The 23,605-nt window shown below is 40.3% G+C and overlaps 1 long non-coding RNA gene across 3 annotated transcripts in view; it reads left to right on the top strand.

The window, feature by feature from the left end:
- LOC307208100 overlaps positions 1 to 23,605 on the top strand; it is a 77,551-nt gene that overhangs the window by 3,459 nt on the left and 50,487 nt on the right. For 2 of the 3 annotated variants that reach the window (XR_013834966.1, XR_013834967.1), the window contains exon 2: positions 21,955 to 22,038. This is a non-coding gene — a long non-coding RNA (uncharacterized lncRNA). Of the gene's footprint in view, positions 1 to 20,171; positions 20,280 to 21,954; positions 22,039 to 23,605 lie in introns of all 3 variants that reach the window. The other variant, XR_013834968.1, reaches the window with a different exon arrangement.

Genomic DNA, 23,605 nt, shown 5'->3' with positions numbered 1-23,605 from the left:
GGGTACCAGCTGCCACTGGAAATCAGTGTGTGTGAAAATGCTTACCAAAAACTAAAGTATCACATTCAAAACGTCTTCTACACACCACCTGTTTTGTTAGGAGCCAAATTTGTACACAGGTTGTTTGAGATGAGCTACAACACTTTAAGAAGCTGAATGATATTTGCTTTTGGTAGCCCTTTTAAAAAAGATGGATGCTATCACCACTATATACTCTTATAACAAAGTTGTGAGTGTCGAGAGTGGGAGTAATAGCAACTCTCTTCTGCAACGAATAGGGTAATAATTCTCATTATCACCACATTTGCTTCAGTAAATGTTTGTTGCTTTGTGGCCAGCTTTCTACATTCCAGGGGTATGTGTGTAATTATTATGTCTTCATGATAAAGGTGACATATTGTGAAACGCTCAATTTTCTGATTTTAATGCTGTTTTTAATAGGGTGTGCATCAGAATAACTCGGTTATTATAAAGCTCAATAGACGGTAAGCTGTTTCATGGAATGAGGATACACTTCTGCAAAAAAAAAATAATAATTAAAAAGTGCTGTGCTGTAGTAAAAGCAACAGAAGGAGAGTTTTATTTTTAAAAACACATTTAAATCATTTATATGCAGCTTTGCTAGTGCTCCTAACGTCTTCCATAAAGCACACACATTTTTTTTTAAAGTCTCAGTATTAGGATGGAATAGTGTGTCTTGCATAATGTGGCCTGAGGAAAAAGATTGAGTTCAAATCTTCAATCATAGGGTAATGTTGTTGACTTATACAAAAACTTTGGGGTCTCAAGCCCATGGTTGGCAGAGTCAGAAGTAAAAGTGGGTGGTATTAGAGGCAAAGGTTTGTGGCAAAAGCAGGGAGAGCAATGGATGCAATCCTTGCATTTATACATTCTAGACACAGAGAGAGGTCAGAGGTTTCTAGACACACAGATATACCTCTCCATCCCCTTCAAAAGCAATAGGTGTTCAACAGCATAGTCTAGCCAGGGAAAAACACTTAAGGTGGGCATGGAACAGGTCTGGTCAGTGGAGTGGCTTGGGGAGAGTCCTGAGGGCCTGGTTGCATTCTCAGTGAACAAAATGTTTGCACAAAAATATGTATTTTATGTTTTTAAATGTATAAAAATGCAAGTTTTATTCATGTAATTTCTCTCTGTACTACATTTTTTGGGGGGAAAATTGTCATCATGCGGCTGTTCACATTGCTGATATATGGCCACACCTATTTTATATAAAAAATTCATATTTTATTTTAAATGTATGCACAAGTTGCATACAGGGTGCACACAAAGGGACAGAATGGCAAAGAACTGCATGCAACACAGTGGAAATGAGACACAACAGCACACAATGGGATGGAGCAGACATATGATTGAGTGCTAGCAAGACCAAAACAGGACCAAACTACTTACTTAGCCCATCCCATCTTACACTACAATCAATGAAACTCATTCAATAAAAGAGGACCTGACAGTGCACTGAGCACCTCCACCAATGGAACTTCAGTAATGGTGGAGTCTTCAAAGCGCCTTGAAAATATATCACAGCATGCTACTGAGAGTTACATTTCTCTTAGGGCCAGATTGCAAAAGGCCTCTACCTACTTGAAAAAGCTCCACTGAACAACCCTGGGAAGATGCAACAGCAGTGGGAAAAACTATTTCTATGCCACCATCACAGGACTGACTCAGTAACAAGCTTTGAACTGTGGTTCAGTTAGAACCTGACAAGCTTCCTTCTCCACCTTGCATTCTCGTTTGTCTGACTTCAAACTGAAACAGTTTCTTTATAAACAGAAAATGCAGATTTTGTGTGCAAATCCATGGTAAATCTTTGCCAGTTCAAAAAACATGGAGTTCGATTCAATCAGTGTAATAATCTCCTTAATTATGGGACACCTAATTAAGACAGCTGTTGAAAGCTTATAGCAGGAATTTAACAAGGCAGATATACAGTGTTAAGAGTCACAATGCAACACATTATCCAAGCCAAGTATATTACTGTGAAAGACATTTCTTGGTGACCCTTTCTATTGTTAAAGGGAACTTTCTTATTGTATATAAAATTAAAGTTCATCAAAATATCTGAAATCAATCTACTGGCAATAGAGCAATGCACCATGGTTGAATTCATATCTCACCAGTAGAGCATATATACTTTGGGTTGTATGTAACTACCTTAGATTTGACCTATTAAAATTATTGTGTCTAAATTAGTCATGCCCATCAATTTCAATGGGTCTACCCTGAGTAAAGCTGAGTTGGAAATTCTGTTCTTCAGCCAAGTCATGTCCTATGACCTAGGACAAAGTTTGTGTAAAATGCATATATTAATTAAGATCACATTAAAAAATGCATCATATAGGTGTGGGCAATCCCAGATTAAATCAGGCCTAATTTGATGGGCTGAATTAGACCCTAAACTGAATTAGCAGGGTCCTATATTCACATGTTGTAGGAAGAGTTTGTTACTGCTGGATACATTCTCCCAAAGGATTCCTAAACTGCTTCCCACTTTGGAATTTGAGAGCTTCTCTAATTATGCACACAACCCTAGTGAACCCAAGGTTCTAATGAATGTGATTTACTTGGCTGAATCCCAGGAAAATATAAACCCAATTCCATAGGCTGCTGGCTTATTGTAGTGGTGGGTTAGCTGTAGTTGCTCCCAAAGCAACTGGCTCCACATCTCTAAGGAGACTGGCCCCACAAGCTCAATGGCTTGACTGCCCCTGCTTGATTCTATCTATTTAGGAATTACCTATCCCTCCTTGAATAAACCTTTATCCCAAAGAAGGACAGTTATTCCTTGCAGGAAAAGCATAATGCGCATTAAATGATACACTGAAAAAGAACACTCCATGATAATTCAAACCAAATGGCAATCCTGCTGCAGTTCAATTCATCTTAACGAAACATCATACAATCACATGCCATTTGCTGACTGCTAAACAAAACCATATCAGCTTGCATCAAGGGCACCATCAATCTCGTGGAAATCAGCCCCTCCTTAGCAGTAAATCATGTAGCAAAAAGAACCCCCCCCTTTTTAAAAAAAAGTCACTCTCTTTAATGATGATGTCACTTGTATGTAAATTAGACTATCTAGATGTGAATGCTTTCTAAGAGGTACACAGTGTTTTATTTTACTTCCCCTTTTAATTGGCTTAATTACCATTTTCAATTTGATCCAATTTTCTTTGAATGAGTTCAAGCTAACTTTCTAAAATGTCAATATACATCTTTTAAATATTGAATAGTGTTAGTTTTCTAAAAGAACAAACAAATGGGTTTGAAACTATGAGGCAATGAGAGCCTGCTACAGAAATTTGGATTCTTTTTGCAGCAAGCATGCAGCAGGCATCAGCAGAAAAATGATATGGCAGCAGTCTCCTGTGATTCTTTGTTGTAGGGATGCGGGGGGGGGGGACACCCATGGCCCTCCACATTTTGCTGGATTACAACTTAACCCTGTATATTGGCCATGCTGGCTGGGCCTGTCCAACAACATCTAGAGGGCCAGAGGCTAGGAAGCCCTGCACAATGGCTTGGCTCAGATGATACCATCTCAAGGGGTGTGTAGGTGTGTGATACTGCACTTAATGAATTTTATTTTATGAGATATTTGAGAATGTGACTCCAAAATTCTTCAACAAGTAAATAGATAGAGGTGATGTGCACTGGTGTGCAGTGAAATTTTGTGTAGGGGAATGGCAGTTAGGGCCAGAGGACCAGCTTGTGAGGGTGATGTCGTCTGTGTGACGATGTCATGCATGTGACGTCGAAAGCATGAGCATCATGCTTCTTTCCCTAAGCTGGGAAGAAGCTTCCTGGGCTTTGGGAAGGAAGTGCCAGGCTTTAATACTTTAATACTTTAATTTACTGGAAACATTTAGGGGACTATCCTAGTTCCCCTGGTCCATGGACTGCAAGACACTGGTGATCTGGCTAACATAATGTTATTGAACTTTCAAAAAGCTTTCAGCAAAGACTCTTGAGTAAGCTCAACAATCATGTGATAACAGGAGAGGTCGTCTTGCAGATTAGGAATTAGAAGCAGAGAGTACACAGAAATGGACAACTCTATAAACTGAGAGACAGAAAGGTTCAGCATTGGGACTTGTGCTTTTTAAAGTTGTTCATAAACAATCTGGAATTATGTGTGCGCAGTGAGGTGGCCAAGTTTGCTGATAGTGCTAAATTGTTCAGGGTTGTTTGAACAAAAAGAGATTGCAAAGAGCTCCAACAAGACCTGTCCAAACTGAGTGAATGGCAAATGAAATTCAGTGTAAACAAGTGTAAAGAAATGCATGTAGGGGTATATATATGTGTGTGTGTGTTAATTTCACAAATATGTTTATGGGCTTTTAACTGGTAGTGATAGACCAGGAATGAGCTTGGGGTTGTAGTGGTAGTTTGATGAATACAGTGGTACCTCGCAAGCCGAAATTAATTCATTCTGCGAGTTTCTTCGTCTTGCGATTTTTTTCATCTTGCGAAGCACGGATTTTGGAAAAGCTTCAAAAATCACCAAAGTCTTCAAAAACCTCAAAAAAGGCTACCACACCGCGTGCTATGAGTTGCACCTCGAAGTCAAGTCGCAACTGCATCCCCTGAATGCACGGTTTCAAGAAAAAGGAAACAAACTTGCAAGACAAAGGAAACAAACTTGCAAGACGTTTTCGTCTTGCGAAGCAAGCCTATAGGGAAATCCGTCTTGCGAAGCAACTCAAAAAACGAAAAACTCTTTCGTCTTGCGAGTTTTTCGTCTTACGAGGCATTCGTCTTGCGAGGTACCACTGTATGTTGACCTAGTGCGTGGAAGCTGTGAAAAAGGCAAATTCCATGCTAGCAATCATTAGGAAAGGAATTGAAAATAAAATTGCCAATATCATAATGCTGTTGTACAAATCTATGGTGTGACCACATTTGAATACTGTGTACGGTTCTGGTCCCCTCACTTCAAAAAGTGTGTTGTAGGATTGCAAAAGGCTCAGGAAAGGGCAGCCAAAATGATGAAAATTAGAAAAGATTGCAGCATTGAAGCATTTGCGACTTAACAGTTTAGAGAAAATATGAGTGAGAAATTGGTTACCTGATGGATTATAAGATTATGCACTGCATGGAGAAAGTAGGTAGAAGTTCTTCTCCCTCTCTGGTAACAATAGGACTCAAGAGCATCCAGTAAAACTGAATGTTGGATGACTCAGGACAGATAAAAGAAAGTACTTATTTCTGCACCACATAGTTAAAACTATGAAACTCACTCCCAAAGGAGGCAGTGATGGCTACAAACTTGGACGGCTTTAAAAGAGGATTAGACAAATCAGTAGCATAGCTATCAATGGCTATGCTGTGCCTCCATGGTTGGAGACAGTGTGCTTCTGGCTGCCAGTTGCTAGAAACCAGAGGAGAGGAGAGGACGTTTGTGACTGGATTCTGCTTGCTGGTTTTCCACAGGTCGGCCCTTTTCCTTTTACTGTCACAGTCTATCTGGCCTGGTTCTGAAACGTTCATTAAACTGCTATACCTCTAAAATCTCATCCGCTAAGCTGCTTTCTCTGTAATGTAAGCATATTCACTATTGCAATACTATGCTAATCAGTTTCTATATTTGAAATAAGCATTGGTAACTTCTGCTTATGTCATGAAGTCCTAACTACTCTCAGCTTTTAACAGAGTGTCAGTCTTAGGATTCCATGTCCCCATAATCTTGAACCCCATTGATTTTCCTTTAATCAATCAATACATGATATATCAGTGTATGATATATGCACATTATTTTAATCCTACAATATCCTGCTTCTCCAAGCTCAAATGCCTACAAATGTGTGGCGTAATATTTGAAAAAAGTGCACTCATATTAGCCCCAATGGACAAAAGCCCAAATCATGCAGCTGATTCCTCAGTTTGAGGAAAGAAAACGACCATATCATTTGGGCCTATCAGTCTATTTCTGGTTGGTGTCACTTTTTCATGTCTTAATTCATGAACTCATACTTCCCCATTTCCCCATTAATCTGAATTTAATATGCAAAGAAAATCTGTATTTTTAAAATGGCATTGAAATATAACAGAGTCTTGCGGCACTTTAGACCTAACACATTTATTATGGGGATAAGCCTTTGGGGACTGTTGTCCATTTGACCAGATGCATTAAGTAAAAAGAGCCTGTTGGTTCTGGTCAATGGCCCATTCATTTATTTATTTTTAAAATTTGTCCCATATTTCACCATTTGGCTCTCAAAGCAGCTTACAACAATAAAAATTGCAATATACAATAAATAAATAAATTTGTAAATCAAATCCCCTCGAGCTAAAAACCTCATGAATCTAAATCCCCTTTCCCCAAAAAGTAAAACATCTGAGAAGCCTTCAGGGTGCAAAGGCCTCTCAAAATGAAACAGCCTGGCAGTCAGTAAGGACAGTACCTGCTTAACGTGGGAGGGAGTTATGTAGAGATAGGCTCACGATCCTAAAGACACGACTCCTCGTTGGCATGAGTCAATGTGTGACAGCTAGTCATAGACAGCAACTCTAAGGGACTCAGACCCCTTCTACTCCCACAAAAAAAAAAAAAAAAAAATAGGAGGGGACAGGCACTCCCAAAATTGACTGGGCCAAGCTGCCCCAGCCTCCACTGCAGCCACCGTGTGAGAGTGCAGGTGAGGTGCCTAATTGCTTACCCACTTCTCTCTCTCCTGGAGTGCCCACTCTCATCTCCTCCCTTCTGGTGTTTTAGCACAGACCCAACACGCTTCAAGTCCCCCACCACAGAGGGGACTTGGCTGCCGCTTGCTGGCATCCAGGTGGGGAGAGGATGGGCGATGCATATTGTCCCTCAGCAAGCCCCCCAGCTCAGCCTCTCAGTGCCGGCCCCACCCAAGGCTGTGCTGTGCTGCCTCCCACACCTGGAGCCTGGCAGTCCAGTCCTCAGAAGTGCTGGGTGAGGGTGTAAGGCAGCACAGCACTGCCAGGCCAGGGGACTCACCCTGCTCTTTGCTTGCTTGACTCTGGTCTCCCTCCGGTGCCTTTTTTGGGTATGTTGGCAAATGCCTAGTATTCAAAAATTCTAATCTTGCAGGAGTATAGGAGATTAGAAGAGGAACTAAATGTCTGCCTGAGCAAACCTGGCTATTGTGATGAAACTTTTTCAGCAGTTAATGGTTGCTCTCTTTCACAGCACTTGGACTTAGTACCATCATCTCTGTCTGCCACATCTCTCCTCTGAACTGAGCTCACAAACTGACAGCTCACAGGTATGAAACAGATGTATCCCAAGCCACGTCCACCAACCCCAATCTCACCCCCCCCCAAAAAAAAACACCACCAGTATGATGGTTGTATACATGCCCAACATATGAAAACATTGAGGATCCATTCTGGGTCTTCTGAAAAAGCTGGATTTTTATTTATTTTTATAATATAAGAAAAAGCAGGGGTTTTTCTTTTATTACATTATTCTGGAATACTAGCTAAATAATGATAACACTCTGTGGCAGCATGCCAAACATATCCGAAAAACCAGGAACTACATACCTGCCAGGATGCTGTCAGTGGCTGGTTTCCCAGGAAAGAATAAAGACAAGGAAAAGTTTCTTACCATCTTTTTTATTTCAGTCTTTACAGAGGGAGGCTATAGAACCCAGCCTCTTGGATAATGGTATTGTCCCAAGTGAATCTCCACCCCGTCTCTCTCACTTTCTCATTCATCATTCTCATCACCTCCTCTACGGGTGCTGCTACGTGCCCTCTGTCTTCAAGCTCTTTCCTCTCCTACTTTTAAGGCTTGCTGGATTCTGGGAAATGGAGGCTCTGGAGTGATTTCTAATGACAACATGTCAGCTGGGTGTTGTTTCAGCTCTCCCATGATTTCCCAGCTTCCCCCCTCACCTGCCTCAAACCCCTGTTGTAGATCTATACTGTCTTCTTCTTCCTCCTTCCTGGAAGGGTCATGATGGGGAGACGGTCTCCACCATTCTTTGCCCAGTCCCTGGCAATACCATTTTAAATGCTAAGTGTGGAAATGACACACACACACACACACACACGGGTGGTAAACAGTGAGGTCAAAAGGAGGGGGGAATGCAGTAAATAAATGAATTGATGATGATGATGATGATACAAATACTCATGTTGAAATAAATCATTCAATACATGTTAGAACAAGCATCTAATTTCCCTCTTTGCTCTCTTCCAGTTATTCTTCTGTGATGCACTGTTATTCTTGGTCAGATTTTTCAAATCAAACAAGTAAGAAATAACTTGGCATCCTTTGATCTAAAAAAAAAATCACCAATATAAAATTGTTTGGACATGCTGATAAAAAAACCAAAAAAACTTGACATCACATATCAGCTTCACATCTTTTATTCTTTTTCATAAAGAAATCCCAAACAGGATAAAAAATAATTGATCAAATAAACACGGCGACGTGTATAAAGGGCATAAAACTTTAAGGCACTGAATAATTTGAGGATTATTCTAGCAACAGCAATAATTTACACTACCCAAAAGTGATGCTGTATTTTTATGATGCTCTGATCTTCTTCACGCCAAGGGCCAGGCTATAAAGAGGCATGTTCCAAGAAGAATCAAAGATTTTTAACGCTGGCATGATTGATTGATTGATTGATTGATTGATTGATTGATTCATCCATCCTTTCTGCTCATTGTTGACCCTCCTCTTAACAGACTGGGAGGGCTGGGAGCAGAGGAACCAGTAGAGGCAGATAAGGAGACATTTGTGGGGTAACAAACAAAACACGTAAGAGATGGACCGTGCTCAATGAGCAACAGAGAATTCCCACTGCTATCCCAAAGGGGAAGGGTCATATCGAGGCCCACATCCAGGTTGCTTTATTATTATTACTTGTATGGGTGGGAATAGGGAAGGACAGATCTGTTAATTTTGGTTTCTCTCAGTTTCTCCCTACCCCCAATTCTAAGTTCAGTTTCCTACATTTGCACATCAGCATTTTTGCGGGAATTTCTACCAATCTACCAAATATTTGTACGCAATTTTGCTTCTCCAAAGCAATTTCCCCAATATATAATGCATTTCTGTATATTTTCATTAATATATGCACATATATATGCACACTTACCCCAAACAACAACAACAGCTGGCCAAACAACTGCATTGTAAAAACTGGAGAGGTGCAAATTTGGAGGAATGGCTGTGTTTGGGTTTACATATTGTTTTGGAAAGTGTAAATAAAATGAAGGAACTGGAAACTGCACCAAATGGCACTTACTTCAGTTCCCGGATTAATATTAGAAATTATGCCAATACTTTTTCACATGTCATTCTGACAAAAGTATAAGCTGATTCCACACTGTTAAAAGTGCTCATTTGAAAGAGTGTGTGCTTCTTAATTTGTACAGATCAACAACTGTACATCCCTTGAACGTTACACGATGAGAGCTAATGTGGGGAGGAGGTTAGAGTGTTGGACCAGTACCTGAGAGAGTAGGGTTCAAATAGCCACTCAGCCATGACGTTCACTGTGAGACCTTGAGCCAGTAGCTACCCCAGCCTAACCTATATCACTGGGCTGTTCTGGGGTTCAAATGAGGAATGGGACAACCATGTACACCACCTTAAGTTCATTGGAGAAAAGGGTGGGATACAAATGCAATAACCAAACAAACTGGATAACATTTCAGTGTACTGCTCAACTATTTGTGTACACACGTATAGAGATTGTACACTCATTCAATGTAACATGTGAACAGAACCCCTCTAGTTGAAAGCTGAAACAAAATCGAGGAGTGGGATACAACTGCTCAACTATTTGTGTACACACGTATAGAGATTGTACACTCATTCAATGTAACATGTGAACAGAACCCCTCTAGTTGAAAGCTGAAACAAAATCGAGGAGTGGGATACAACGGAGAGTAAACATCCGCACAAATAATGCAAGGATGGGAAAGCTGTATCGCTCCAGCCATTGGCAGTCATTGACCATCAACTATCCTTGCTGGCTCTCTTGGATGGGGGTTTCTCAACAACTGGAAGACACAAGTAGAATCATAGAATCATAGAGTTAAGAGGGATGCTGAGTTCAATCCCCTGCAATGCTGGAATGTGCAGCTATCCCATATGGGGATCGAACCTGCAACCTTGGCATTAGCAGAATGCTCTAACCAACTGAGTACTGGACTCAATGGACACACAGTCTGACCTGGTATATTACAGCTTTCATATAAAGCAAAGGTGACCAATCCAACAATCACTGGCAGGCAAGCATCCTGATAAGCAGCAAGGACTCTCCAGCACTTTTATATAAGTTTATTTACAAGGAAAATACACCCAGAGCACGGTGAACAGGGTGCTCTCAATAACAGTAGTTGTTCAATCTGACTCGTTGTCCCTCCCTCCCCCAGAAGGAAGAACGCCAAAGTCTCACCTTTCTCCTCCTTCCCTTCCACTGCTCTCTGAGTTTCTCTAATCTCCTAGTGCGGGGACTGAATTGCTGGCCTGTCTCTTGCCCACTCCCAGAAGACACAGCCCCTGACTCTGGCTTATCTTCTGGTTGCCTGGCAATGCTCTGGCTGACTTCCAACTCTTTCTCTCCCAGGGAGCTGGCAGTGTCTTCCATGGGAAGGAGGGGGGTTGGGCTGTCTTCTCTAAACTCTGACAGACAGCTGTCCTCTGAAGAGTCGGACCCTTGCTCGCTTAGTTCAATCTGCTGCGTCCTGGGGGGCCTTAGTTCTTCTGCTGCGTCCTGGGGGGCCACGTTCCTGGCAGCCAGTGTGATCCTCATCATCCCTGACCGCTGGTCATGGTGGTTGGGTTGGATGAGAGTTGAAATCCAACAATATGTGAATAGGCACAGGTTCCCACACTGGCCTGCAATGACTGGAAATTCCCATCCCTACCTATAGGTGCCAATGATTTAATCTGCAGCATTTAGATGTGCTCTACCAAGGAGATAAGCCAGGAGCATTTTCCAAGGAAATATCTGGAGTGCCATGGATTTTCAATCCCTGACATAAAGGAACAGATTGGGGGTGCTCCAGGCATCATTTATCCCAGGTCATCAGCAGTTATTGCCCTCTCCTCTCCAGCCTCATTGTTTTTAAGAGTAAGAGACTAGGATTGGAAGGACGACCCAACATTCCAAAATATGTAACTCCCATTGTTCTGCAATATGGTTAGCAGAATGAAAACTGTGTTACAGCTAACCCATCATTTCAACCCAGCACGGCAATATTTCTATATATCCCCCCCCCCCCGAAACACTCTACAATAGGCTGAAAAATGCACTTCCTGCAATGATTCCCCAAGGGAGAAGTTTCTAAAGAAATGTCACTCACAGTGATAAAGAAGGAATATCTCAGCTGTGTGTGTGGCGGAGTTGGGGGGGGGGAGAGACTACCACTTTCACAAACTACATTTATGTGGGCTCAGCTTTCAAAAAATATATCCACACAGCAGTTAGAATTGCCGCAAAAAAAGAGTCTCACAAAACAGTGCTAGGTACAATATACTCTCCTAAAGTGATGTTGAATATTTTTAAGGGCTGGGTTGAATTTATGTGGGCATATATTTCCAGAGTGAAAATGGCAGTTTCAGATCCCCAAACATATTGCCATTTTTATACCATTTTGCTCCACTTCACTACAGCTTTTAGCAGTTGCTTTGACTATATATATATATATATATATATATATATATATATATATATATATATTGTTCCAATGGTTAGCTATATGATCCAGCCAATAATGGATCATCTAGCCACTGTTATGACACCACAGTTTGCAAAGCCAATCAGATCTTCCCAAACTGTAAGACCAAAATTAAAATGAAGGCAGTGCTTCCTGTCCCCTTTTTAAATGAAAAGCAAATAAAAATGGGAGGTTGCCTGTTCTTGACAGGGTTACACACCTTGGGGGTACTTCTGGATCCTTTGCAGTCACTCAAGGGTCATGTGGCCTCACTGGCTCAGAGTGCCTTCCATCAGCTTTGGCTGATGTCCCAGTTGCGCCTCCATCTGGACGGAGATAGTCTGATTTCTGTTGTTTATGCTCTTGTAACTCTTAGGTTAGATTACTTTGATGTATTATACATAGGGCTACCACTAAAGATGGTTCAGAAGCTCCAGCTGGTGTAGAATTTGGCAGCCAGCTTACTCAGCAGGACATGATGATTTGAGCATATTACGCCAATCCTGGCACAACTACACTGAATGCCAATAGGTTTCCAGGCCCAATTCAATTTGCGGGTGTTGACTTATAACATCTTAAATGGCTCAGGACCTCATTACCTCAAGGACTGCTTCTTCCTATATGAACTGACCCAGATCCTACGATCATCATCTGAGGTTCTTCTTCATGCACCTCTTCCATGAGAGGTCTGGAACATGGCAAAGTGAGAATGGACCTTTTATGTGGTGGCTACCCACTTGTGGAATGCTCTCCCCGGGGAGGCTTGCCTGGTGCCTTCATTACATATATTTAGTTGCCAAGCAAAAATGTTTCTCATCAACCAGGCATTTGGCCAATTAACATTTTCTAACCTTGAAATGTGTCTGTGGGAGTGGGAGCTAATGGTTTATTTTGTTTTTGCTTCATTGTGTACTTTTCATTTTGTATTTTTATGCTGTGAACTGCCCTGTGATCTTTGGCTGAAAGGCGGTATACAAATTTATTAAATAAGTAAATAAACACTTTTGCAAAGGTAATGTACAAAATGCATTATATTGGAGAAATTGCACATATTAATTGAAATACATACGCAAATTGATAAGGAAATAGAGAGAACTGAATATTGGGGAAATGAAATACCCCAAACTAACAAATTCCTCCATCCTTGTCCACACATTGCTGTCTTTTCTTGTTGAGATACCAATTACAATGTATTTTCACCATTGCTTCCTTCTGAGTGCAAGCTCCATATGAGAGCTACCTAAGGAGAAACACCTCTGGAGAAAAGGAAACAAGAGCAGCCAGTGGACTCCTTTGAAGAATGGAGATTTCCTGGTTTGAAATCCTATCAAATTAAGGTTCTGATAAAATCTATTGCACCTCATTATGATCACCATATTTTCCTGTGCATAAGACTAGGGGGTTTTTTTACCAAAAAAATAGGTTTGAAATGGGGGCTCGTCTTATACACGGGTAGTGCTGAGGGATGTTTTCATAATTTGGAGTCCCCAGAAATAGGGGGTGTCTTATACAGGGGGGCGTCTTATACATGAAAAAATATGGTATGTCAGATTGAACTACATTAATTGATTTGTATTCATAGCCTCGGTTATCAATAAATCAACAGCAATTTAATGTAAGTTAATATTTTCAGCATGAAAGTTAATGTCAAGCATTGTCTTAACCAAGTTGTCTAACAAATTAGATTAGATTATGTATAGACTCAGGTTTCAATAACATGCATATGTCATCTTCAAATACTCTGATATTGCAAAGTATTTTGCATTTTACTTTTTAAGAACTGCTTGTTAATCGTCCAAGAGGTAAGTTGTTTGCATTTTCATCCAACATTGTTTAAAAATATGTGTGATGTGGACAGTTTCTGATCCATTCAAGACATTCATCATATTGATGTCCCCATTCAATTTTGGGGGAGGGGAAGAGAAATAAGCAAAAGAGAGCTGAAATAATAAATTATCCTGTGGTATAATCTTTAAGCTGCGAAAAGCAATACCTTAAGGCCTGCATGCATTATAATTCATTCTGTGCAACCTGGATGAAATGATCATGATGGAAAGGTGTCATTAACTTGGCTTGACCAAAAATGAAATAATATATTGTTGCAGCAAGTTGGATAGAGCTGTGTTTGATGTTTACAGGTTGCTGTAGACCATTCATTTAAAAAATACCATGGAAATGGTACCAAAAGAAGGGGTGGAAGGATGAATAAATCAATTTAGCCTGGGAATTGCTAGTGTGAAAGTTCAACCTGTATCCCAATTATTCAAAAAGGTTCTGTGACATTTTAACCATTTCATAGATAGTGGCATGTCATAAGCATCAGCCTATTTCATCTCATGCATGATATGGATTCATCCTGTAGTTCAGCCATCGCCTTTTAAAATGGGAGCCATGGGTAGCAAGTTGAATCAGTGTCAATATCCTGGAATCTAGGAGGTCAAGTTTAAATTTCTAAACCATGTTCACTATCTGTTAGAAACTTCCTGTGATTTCAGATGTCTAGGAGATTCCTGGAGATAGTTGTAAAGCACTAGAAAGTTGCTATTTCTGTATAAATATTCTCTATTTGTGACTGTAGGAATATTAAAGTCTTTCCAGTCCACTATATCAAGTTCTAAGAAGAGATATCTGAAAATCAGTTTTCAGACAGATTGTTGTTATTGATAAGTCATGTAAGATGCTTTGCCATGACTAGTAGTCATACTGGTACAATTACTTTTAGTAGTAATTAAGATATATCAGAAAGTGTCAGCATTTGCATTTGTGACTGGAAGAATGTTGTGGCATCAATATTTGATTTGTAAAGATGATTTTTCAGTCAATAGCCAATAGTACCATCTATACCGAGATTAGATTATACTATTGGCTATTGACTGAAAAATCATCTTTACAAATCAAATATTGATGCCACAACATTCTTACTGAGAATACTGAATTTATACTGAGATTGGGACACAGGTGGCACTGTGGTCCAAACCACTGAGCCTCTTGGGCTTGCCAATCGGAGGGTTGGCGGTTCAAATACATTCAGTGGGGTGAGCTCCTGTTGCTCTGCCCCAGCTCCTGCCAACCTAGCAGCTTGAAAGCACACCAGTGCAAGTAAATAAATAGGTACCGCTGTGGCGGGAAGGTAAACAACATTTCTGTGCGCTATGGCATTTGTCATATGACCCGGAAAGCTGTCTGTGGACAAACGTCAGCTCCCTTGGCCTGAAAGTGAGATAAGCGCCACACCTTATAGTTGCCTTTGACTGGACTTAGCTGTCCAGGGGTCCTTTACCTTTTAACTTACTGAGATTATTATAATGTTATACTGAATTTATTACTATATCTCTATCAGGAATATTTTAGCTGTTAAGTTGCTATAGTTTACTTCACTTAAAAATAAAGTTATGACAGTATTGATATGGGTGAAGGTACACCAAAAGATATACACCAAGATCAGACAGTGAGGATATGAGACAAATAGAAACCGAAATAATTTGCTAGGTATACCTTGGAGTATGTAGTCAGAAAGGACCATCACTTGTTGCTAGCAGCTGCTGGGGCTACTAGTGGGGAACTTACAGGTTTGAGCTCTGCTACTTCCTGTAGTGAGCTACTCAGAGATGGGCTCACTACAGGAAGTAGCATGGGCTATTTGGACTACACTTTCCATCATTTCTGACTGATGGCCACGCTACCTGAGAAGTTCAACAACATTGGGGAAGGATAGTAAAATATTAATAGAGCATCAGCTTTGCATGCAGAAGATTCAAACCCTGGCATCTCCAGGTAGAGCTAGGATTGTCCTCTTTCTGAAATCCTGGAGAGCCTCTGCCAGTCAGTGTAGACTGAGCTTGATGGACCAATGGTCGAATTTGGTATAAGGCAGCTGCTTGGTAGACTCCCTTCAGGCCCTGGTGCCATGGATTCATGCCCCCTGGTATGCATCCTTGCTAGTTCCCTGGGCTGCCAATATTCCTGCATCCCAATTCCAAACAGATGTGTTTCGTTGGGGTAAGTTGTCAAAATATTTCTGGGCAAAACAAAAACAAAGAAACACAATGATACATTTACCATCCAGATCACCTGGAGTTTTAAAATGCATTTGTTGGAAACCTGCCACAATGGACTATCAATCTGCTTGCATGAAAAGCATACATAGGCAACTAAGGTTGAACTTGCCTTAGAAAAGGAGGCATGTTTGAGAACATCCAGGCTTTCCATGACATGACGTGATTCCAGTACTTTGTTTTACCAAGCTTCTTGTTAATTTGAGATTGTGTTTAGTGTGTCTGTCACTATAAAGCACAACAACATTTTGGCTGTATGGCCATTTACCCAGGGGAAAGTTAGGGCCCTCAGATAGAGGTTAAGCATGGCAATCCTCTGGAATGCACTATCCTTTGAAAATTAGCTTGATTTGAGTTGAATATGTATGCTTTTCATGTACAGAACTCAAAAATATATTGTTGCAGGGTTTTCAAAGGAGTCCCTTTTTTTTTAACAACCTCCCACGGCTGAAGACTAAGCAGGAAACTACAGTACATCATTCATCAAACAATGTGGAACAAATTACACATGCCCTCATTAGCAATTACCTGAGAAACCTTCCTTCAGCCTACTTTACGCAATAATGACAGCTAATAATGGGTTCCATGACATGGCTGACCTATGAATGACTTCACACAAATCTGTTCAGTAACCTTTAAAAACATAATTATACCTGCCTTTCCAGTGTACACTATTATTTCAGTGAATGTGAAGCACACAGATCTTGCTATGCATGCCACTTGAATTGGTGGTTATCTTGAATTCTGATAAAACTCACGGTATGTCCACTATGCATATGTTTGAGCCTCAGATCAGTAGAAGATGCATAGGTACTTCATACTTTCTAGACCTTGTCCAAAGTACACAAGGATGGGACCTTGTCCAGTCACCTCCCCAACATACATTCGTTTAAGCAGCCAAAGGAAAACCTGAAGTCCAACATGATGATCAGTTAAGGAAAATGTAAATGTAACAACTATAATTGAAGTAAATGCAGCAACTATAATTGAAAATATATACCTGCATTTGACATCAATAAGCACAGTAATGACGTACAGTAGAGCAGAAATGGGACACCCATGTGGCCGCTGGACTACCGCTCCTATCATCCATGGCCTTTGATAGCATTAGCTGAGGCTCATGAGAGGTGGAGTCCCACATCATCTGTTGAAGCACATGTTTTTCTACCCATGGTATATAGAGCAATGGGGATATCATCAATGCAAAGGCTGGTTACAGAAGAAATACCCATAGAAAAAGGTACACGGCAGGGATGCCCAATATCCCCTTTGCTTTTTATATCAGTCCTGGAGGTTTTGTTAAACATGATTAGAAAGGACCAGTTGGTTAAAGGAGTTCAGGTCGGAGTTAGACATTACAAGTTAAGAGCATTTGCAGATGACCTAGTATTGACCTTGCAACAGCCAGACACTAGTACTAAAAGAGTATTAGAACTAATTGAAATATTTGGTCGAGTAGCAGGTTTTAAATTGAACAAACAAAAAACGAAAGTGTTGGAAAAAAACTTAACAATGGAAGAAAGAGAGAGTTTTCAGAATGAAACAGGCCTGGAAATAACAAAAAGGGTAAAATACCTGGGGTTAAACTTAACATCCAAGAATGTGAATTTATTTAGGGATAATTATGAAAAAAGTTGGGCAGAGGTAAAGAAGGATCTGGAAATATGGTCAAGGTTGAAACTTTCCTTGTTAGGCCGAATTGCTACTATTAAGATGAATGTATTGCCTAGAATGCTGTTTTTATTCCAGACGTTGCAGATTTTGGACAAGATGGATTGTTTCAAGAAGTGGCAGAAAGACATATCAAAATTTGTCTGGCAGGGCAAAAAGCCCAGAATTAAATTTAAGATTTTAACTGATGCAAAGGATAGAGGGGGGTTTGCCCTGCCGGACTTAAGACTTTATTATGAATCGGCAGCTTTCTGCTGGTTGAAACACTGGCTACTTCTTGAGAACACTGACATTTTGGACCTGGAAGGGTACGACAATAGCTTTGGTTGGCATGCATACTTATGGTATGACAAGGTAAAGGTGTACAAAAGTTTTAAAAACCATATTGTGAGGAAAGCATTGTATAATGTTTGGATTAGATATAAAGATCTGCTGGAAAGTAAAACCCCTAGGTGGGTGTCACCAATGGAAGCTAGGGAAGTAAAAAAGCTTAATATGGACTCTAAATGGCCAAAATATCATGAAATTTTAGAATATGATGGTGAAAGGGTGAAACTTCAGAGTTATGAGAAACTAAAGCCTAAGGTTCGAGACTGGTTGCATTACCATCAGATAAATGAGACATTTAAACAGGACAGAAAAATAGGATTTCAGAAAGAGAAGTCTAAACTAGAAACAGAACTGTTGGAACCCAATACTAAGAACTTATCAAAAATGTATAACTTGCTGTTGAAATGGAATACACAGGATGAAACGGTGAAATCAGCAATGATTAAATGGGCACAAGATATTGGTCATGATATTATGTTTGCTGACTGGGAACAGTTATGGACCACCGGTATCAAATTTACTGCATGTAATGCTTTAAAAGAAAATATTATGAAAATGATCTATCGGTGGTACATGACCCCAGTCAAGCTTGCAAAAATTTACCACTTGCCTAATAATAAGTGTTGGAAATGTAATGAGACTGAAGGCACTTTCTACCACCTTTGGTGGACCTGCCCAAAGGTTAAAGCTTTCTGGGAAATGATCTATAATGAAATTAAGAAGGTCCTTAAGTGGACTTTTCCTAAGAAACCAGAGGCTTTCCTCTTGGGCATGGTTGGCCAAGTGGTGTTAAGGAAGGACAGGAATTTTTTTATGTATGCCACTACAGCAGCAAGAATTCTACTGGCAAAGTATTGGAAGACGCAAGAACTACCTACTCTGGAAGAATGGCAAACAAAGGTGATTGACTTTATGGGACTGGCCGAGATGACGGGCAGAATCCGTGACCAGGGGAAAGAGACAGTGGAAGAGGACTGGAAGAAATTTAAAATATATCTTAAAAATAATTGTAAAATTGAGGAATGTTAAGATGTCAGGGGGTAAGAGGTAAAGAATTGCAGCAGTAATAAAAAAAAACTAAAGGAATCTTTATGAAAGGGAATTAAGATAATGGACCTAAGGGTTGCTAAAGAACTATTAAACAAGGATGCAGGGATGGGGAGGTATGGGGAAGTCAAAAGAAAGAAGGGTAGGAAATGATGAGATTGAAATTATACTGTTTTGTATTGTTTTTGTTATCTATCTGAAAAATGAATAAAAATTATTAAAAAAAAAAAAATATCATCAATGCAAAGGCAAAGGAACATAAGAAGATCCCTGGTACCTCAGACCAAAGTCTGCAAAGCCCAGCATTCTTTCTTCAAGCAGACCAATCATGGGAATCTCACATTCAGATGTGTAACTAGGGGTTGGTGAAACTGGACCCCACTGGTGGCAGAGGCCCAGTGTGTGTGTGTGTGTGTGTGTGTGTGTGTGCACACGCATGCACACACACAAACAAAAATAACCCCACATCTCAGACAATGGAGAGTATGTGCTGCTGCTGGCACTGTGAGAGAAGCTTCCCATCTCGCACCATGGCACAAAGGCTTGCAAAAAATAAATAAAAATGCCCTTCTTTCTTGCCTTGCCCTTACTCCAGATGTTTCAAGTACTTGGGTTGCATAAAATATAGTAGTTTGTAATGTGGCTATTGGAGCAAATAATTTTTTTTTCCCTGGGTGGAAGCCCAACCAATACAGCTCCCTGTGAAGGTGCAAGAGACACTAGGTATACTTCTGTCTACATATAGGACATGAGCACAATAGCCCTCTTGTGATCCTTTACAATTGGTATTCAGAGTGACACTGCCTCTGATACTGAAAGTAATATAGCCATCATCACTAGTAGGCACTGACGAGCAGGTAAAGTGGTAGAAGTCCAAAATATACTTTAACACATGAGAACACTCCAATGTATTAAATTCCCTTTGCTGGTCCTGGAACACACGACACAAAAATATCAGTTTTGATCAGAGAGTGCAAGTAATCTGATGAGTCTCTTGAATGACTTCAAAGAATGTAATTTCAAAATGTTGTGATGCAGTATCAAAAGAACATGGAATGTGTGCTCCCCCACCCTTATATTTAGAACCAAACTTCATTTGCTTTTTCAATCAGCCAGCCTGACATTCCTTCTCCAGTTAAACCCAGCAGTGTGAGCATATGCCCCAGTCTCCCTCATCCACATGCACACTATTCATTCCTCTTAAAAGTCTTTTAACAAGGCCTACACTTAAATATTCTCTTTTTGGATCCAGTAGGAGCCTTCAAAGCCGATTATCTTGAAAAGGCTATATGAATCTATAGTGAAATATTTATGGTAACTTGTCACCAGCACCTTCATATTGCAATATTTCTTTTTGTTGTCCATCCTTCTTCCTCTGCTTAATGACAGAATTCCAGTAGTAGTGAAGAAGTCCATGTGCTGGTAATGATGCTCCACTATCCGTGTGATTGGGATATAAGATGGTTCCTGTCATTTTCCTTTCACTCAAAGATGAAGGTGGATAAAAAGGACTGCCTACTTAAGTATTTATAGGCAGTGTTTATTTTTCCACAACAACAGTGATAACAGCCTGACACATGCCAGGAATATTATTGAAGCAAATTTGCACATTATCTTGAATGGGAAAAAATTATACTGAATAATTCATCTTGCTCTAGCCAGTGGTGTGGCGCTTTGGAGTCATTATTGTGTATAATGACATCACTTATCCTCTCCTTTCTACAAAGTGGGCTGTATGCAACATTGTCTACTAGTGCAAAGGATCTTGTGCTAGTGATGGGTAAATTTTGATGTTTAAATGTTGCACAACAGAGGAATCAAATGCAATGGTCGCACAAGCAGAAACTTGTTGAGCAACAGATTGCACAATCTATTGTGCAACAAGGTAACCAGCAACCTGCTTATGCATTTGTGTGTGTGTGTGCAACAATGACGTTCTACTTGTGCAAAACATTTCACTAGCAGGATCATCAGTTTACCACTCTGTGACTTAAATTAGTGCTTCATTGGATTCCACCTCTGAAATGTAACTTATGTCCTTGTCATTTGCAGTGATTTTAGCACAACCCTTGAGAAAAAAACTTCAATAAATGGTGGGCTTTCTGTAGGGTGAAGTGTTGTCATGATTCAATAAATAAATAAGTAACAGAAATGGCCATTTCCATTGGTCTGCCTCCACATGGGTGATCTCACTGTGTAGCATGTTGGGATGCTCCTAAGTAAATTATTGTGAAGTCAAACCATTTTCTTACATTATTTCAGCACAGAGTTTGAGTAGCTGCACAGGAACAAGTTAGTCCGAACTTGTAAAGTATTTTCTGGGGAACATTTTCAGTGTAGGGCGGGGAAAAGAGTTTTTATGGACTTGGGTGAGGGCAAAGTGTTTCTTCAAAGATAATAAAAAGTGTACACTTTCATGACTGTTCACTAATGTTTACAGCTTTCTCAGCTAAATGCTTCCATACCGTATTTTAAAATTTTAACTTCAATCCTCTTTGTAGAAACAACGACATTGTCGCATGAAATAACTTTTGGCCATGTGATGATGTCACATTGTAAAAAGCAAAGTGAATTGAGAGCAGGGGCAAGAAGAATGATGGTTTGAAGTAAAAACTGAGTTGAAGTAAAGAGAGAATTCCAAAGGAGGTCGCAAAATGAGGTCTGGCTATGTGACGATGTCACAGAAGGGGGAAAATGAAGGTATATAAGAGTGAAGGCAAAAAGAGTGCCACTTTGAAGGAGCCGGGCAAAAGCTGCTACCAGCTGATTTACAGAGATAATTGCAATAGAGCTCAAAGCAGAGCATGATAGTGAGGTACACGGAAGGTCTTAGTTTTCCTGAATATCTCTCGGGGGCATCTTCTCTTTTCTCTGCTCCCCACTGCAACAACCATAAAAAGCTTTTTTTAAAGGTGCTGATTAGGAATATAAGGCCATAATGGAATGGTTATTATTGCACCTCTTAGCACACAATTCTTTCATAATTTCATCTCTTTTACTCAATGATGCCAAAGAGAGAGAGAGAGAGAGATTGAGAGAGAGAGGGAGAGACTTAACTCAAAGCTAAATGTATGCTTTTGGGCAGCATCGTGGCTTTGCTGAAAGCCACTTTCCCTTATTGTGAACTTGACTAAAACACAATGGTGAGTAACTGTTCTGCTTTTCTTACTAGGTCTAAATTGAGCCGCTTCTGAAATAAGCAATAAGAGAATGTCAAGTCTTAAGTGAAAGAAAGTCCCTGAAGAGTGATTTGAAGGTATAGTCTGCTATTAGAGGAAGCCAGATATTAGACATAATAGTAGAGATACCTTTTGAAAGTCTAGGAATGTCTCAATATTTGTGTGCATGTGTGTTGAAGAAAAGTGGAGTTTTTGAAAGGGTTGCACATAATGGGTTGATCTCAGTGAAAAATGTGGGGGCGGGGGACGATGACACACAGGCTAGAATTACTTGGAGGCCTTTGCAGAATCTGTTTCTTGTCACATCTGCTCTTGAAATTCCCATATCTCCCAGCAAAAAAAAAAAGTTCCATCTGGGTTTCTTCGAGTTTGCCCAGTAGAACCCCAGATCATTTTTTAATCTTTAATCAATAGTGTATCTTGCCTTCTGGGAGTGTGAATCAGATGTGCAAACTGCAAATGCAGCAAGAACAGCTGCTGGGAGGCTTGGCTAGTTTTGGATAAGAGCAGCGAAGAAGTCTTTGCTTCCTGGGAGAAGTTATTTCTCCATTAACTGAATGTTACTCAGAGCTTTCATATGCTTGATGGTACCTTTCTGAGTAGGTCCTTCCTTCCTTCCTTCCTTCCTTCCTTCATCTCTCTCACTCTCTCTGTCTTTGTGTGTGCATATGAGAGAGAGAGAGAGAGTGCATAGATGGAAATATTTCAGAGGGAGGGGGTATTGTTTGAAGTTTCTTAATTATTTCACTCAAGCGAATGACCACATTTGCCTCTGTTTTAACTGTAGCTCCTGATATTATTTTGGTTTTTAACTAGGGCCACATTCCCTTTCAGGCAATCTTCAAACAGCCACCAAACAAACAAACAAATAAACAAATAAAATTGTGTACCTGTATTCATCTGTAGTTCGCAGGGTGGTTCATAGCATATAAATAAGAGATAAAAACACAAAATAAATGCCTGTACAGTACTGGGTGGGGCCGAGGCAAAGGGGGTGGAACTACTAACATAGATCTTAATGTGTATTGGTGGCTAATTTCTGCACATGCTTCCCTTCTCTATCCTCCATCCAGACAAGTAAGAGGCCTAAATCAGACTTCCAGGACACCTTTCAGTCAGGCAAACATACTCAGGAACATATATTCCTTTGATAATGGAATCGCTCCCACAGAACTTACAAGTGCACCTCCACAAATTTGCTTTAGGTACAGTAAGGGGGTGATTTTAGTAACAATTTTAACATACTGTGGAGGAGTCATATGTAGTGGCTGCATTGAAATGAGCACTATTGTGCTCATGCTCAACTTGTGGGCTTCCCATAGGCATCTAGGTGGCCGTTGTTGAAACAGAACGCTGAACCAGATCGGTCTCTAGTCTGATCAGGCAGGGATCTTTTCTTATGTTTTGTAAATCTTCATATTATTGCTGTCAAAATGTAACCAACAATGCGCAACCCTGTTATGGAGAAGCATCATTTGAACTCTTTGGGCATCTTTTCTTCATGAGAATAGGGAAACTGTTGTTGGAACTCTCTAAACTGTGCATTATGTCAGTGTAAAGCAGCCTAACTGGCTTCAGTGCCAGCCCATTGCTTTACTTTGAGCCATGTCTTGCCAACAATCTCTTTCCAGTAATTGTGCTTGT

The sequence above is a fragment of the Podarcis cretensis genome, assembly GCF_951804945.1.
Source record: "Podarcis cretensis genome assembly, chromosome: Z".
Classification (NCBI taxonomy): domain Eukaryota; kingdom Metazoa; phylum Chordata; class Lepidosauria; order Squamata; family Lacertidae; genus Podarcis; species Podarcis cretensis.
This window is presented reverse-complemented; position numbering and strand designations above follow the sequence as displayed.